Here is a 2,800-nt window from a genome sequence, read left to right on the forward strand (position 1 = left end):
AGGACCCCGCCATGCCCATATGTACACAAAAGAATCATACAAAGCTGAACTGCAACTGCGGAACAAGGGGAGTGCTCCTGTACAATCGTTCAGAAAGCAACTTATGGGTCTGATTCGTCGCCCCGTCTACCTGCGGGCATGAACGGTCCACAAACAAAAGGATGTCAGTACGATTAATGTACTGAGTATGCAAGGCATGGAAAATAACATTACAAGGATATGAATGTAACATGAGATAAGAGAATAACCTTTACATTTGAATGCCTCTTAAGGCGGATACCATGCATGCTTTCCTTTTTTTTTTTAAGTTTTCATGTGTATACATATATCATAATACCGTACCCGGCCATAATAGGCTTGGTGTCATCCGTACCTGGCCATAGTAGGCTCGGGGTTATCCATATCCAACTGCAATGGTGTGCATAATAGGTGTCGTACCCGGCCGACTATAGCGCTACTCGGTGTCAGATAATAGCTATATATATATATATATATATATATAAAGCATGCACGAGAGGTCAAGGAAGCGTTATGACTCTATCTGAGTGACGTAAGGTCGGTATACCGCCGATTACCATTATGGAGCTATCATCATCGACGTATCTCACCTTGAAAGAACGATAACCATAAAATGAGATTAACAATCATAAGTAAAACCAATAATCATCAGACAAGATCAATAATCGTGAGACAAAATCAATAATATCATAAAGACATCAAGCATATAAGCTTCTAGTATTTCTATGAATAGGGCCATTATGGACATCATTTGTATAAATTTGTATCAGTAGGATCATGCCATAAGAAAGAAAGAGACAACCTTACATACCTTGTTTTCTACTTAAACACTCAACGTCTATTCTTCCGAGCTTGCAAATCAACATTCAAGATGATTCACACTAAGGTTAAGTCGTTGAAACGCTTACAAGGTCAAACTGAACTATTAAGTGAGCTAACAAAATTTAGGAAGCTTTTTTCCCTATATCATCTCTTCCTCCAAACTTCATATAAACTCCCAAGCATCAATAACAACATAACCAATACCATATGAAAAAAATTACATTCAAATCAATCCAAAACTTCCGTTTAACTTTAATCCATAACCAATACTTCAACTTAATACCTTATAACTTCTCTACACTGATTCTCTCCACTTTAAGACTTACTAAACCTCCAAATCAACTCAACATAAGGAATAAGATGAAGAACAGACCTTATACTTAAAGATCTTTAGCCACACTATAACGACCCGAGCTTGGTTAGCTCACTTTATATCCGAGGGGACCGTTGACACATTTCCCGAGGTGTTTAGATTTGACGTGGGTGACTTTTGTGAAATTTGGGCTTGAAGCGAAAAAGAGTTGACTCAAAGTTGACTTTTGGGTAAACGGACCTTTTTCGGAAATCCATCAATTTTGAGAGGTCCAGATGGTCTTTTAGAACTTGTATGTATATCTGGTTCGGTTCCCAATGCACTCGGATGCATTCTGGCACTTGGGTTGGGAAGTTAATAATTGAGGTATCGGGGGTTGACTCGGTCAATGAGACCTTCGGTGGGAATTTTGAGGCCACGATTGTGTTCGTAGCATGTTTTTATGTGTGTCTGTGATTTGTGAGGAAGATGGCCTCAGGTATTAATCGAAATTTTAATTTGAGATTAAGATTATTTTTGGGGAATTCTGGTGCTGGTGTCCACCATAGCTGGCACCAGAGGGCTAGCAACAGCCAGAGGGCACGACAGAACTAAAGACCGTGAGGTTGCCCCACCCAGGGGCAGGGTTCTTGCGGTAGGACAGCAGCGTGAGAGATCTCCATCTACAGAGCCTGAGGATCAGCAGGATCGAGACCAGGCCGCTGAGGATTGTGTGGCCCCAATGCGGACACAGCCCGAGATTACTTTTGATCAGACTATGCAGGATACTATGGCTAGTATTCTACTCCATATAGATGTCCAGTAGGCTGCCGCTGGTGTTACTACTCGTAGCGGAGGTTCACACAATAGAGTTGGGGCGCAGACCCCTGAGCAGAGATCTGCTCGAGTAGCACACCCCATTCAAGATATGACTCCCCGTATTGATGTAGTGCCAGCCCTGGGGGATGATCTTAGACCTGTGGAGGGCGTTGTTATGACCTTGACTAATCAGGATCTTGTTGGGAGGTTTAGAAAATTGGAGCCGCTGAGGTTTTTGGGTACTTCTGCAGAGGACGCTTATGATTTCATCTTAGATATGCATGAGTTGCTACATAGGATGGGGATCGTAGAGACCCATGGAGTTGACTATGTGTCCTACCAGTTTTGCGGCGACGCGAAGACTTGGTGGAGGTATTTTGTTGCTTGCAGACCCGAGGGTTCTCCTCCCCTGATATGGACTCAGTTATACCGGGCCTTCCTTGAGAAGTATGCGCCCCCGGCTTTGAAGGAGGCGTATGTGACCCGCTATCTGTATCTGGCTCGTTATTCCACTCCCTTGATCCCTACTTAGCCTGACAGGATTAGGCATTTTGTTGGTGGGCTAGTCGGTTCTCTTCAGATTTATTGCCTTCAGATGGAGGCTATGGGGGCCTCCTTCTAGTCCATCGTTAAGCAAGCAAGCTTCTTTGGTTGAGGCCACTAAGGACCGTACATTTGGAAGTAGTAGTGAGAAGAGGCAGCGTCAGATGAGAGTTATGGTGGTTCTTGTTAGAGAGGTGCCGGTCAGTCTTTTAGTTCGTATTAGCCTTATTTCAGCTGCCTTGTGCGCTCAGCTTTGTAGGCTTCCTCCAGTGAGACACCCAGGCAGAGAGCTCATTTTCTCGACCG

This window comes from Lycium barbarum, chromosome 4 (assembly GCF_019175385.1).
Source record: "Lycium barbarum isolate Lr01 chromosome 4, ASM1917538v2, whole genome shotgun sequence".
Classification (NCBI taxonomy): Eukaryota; Viridiplantae; Streptophyta; class Magnoliopsida; order Solanales; family Solanaceae; genus Lycium; species Lycium barbarum.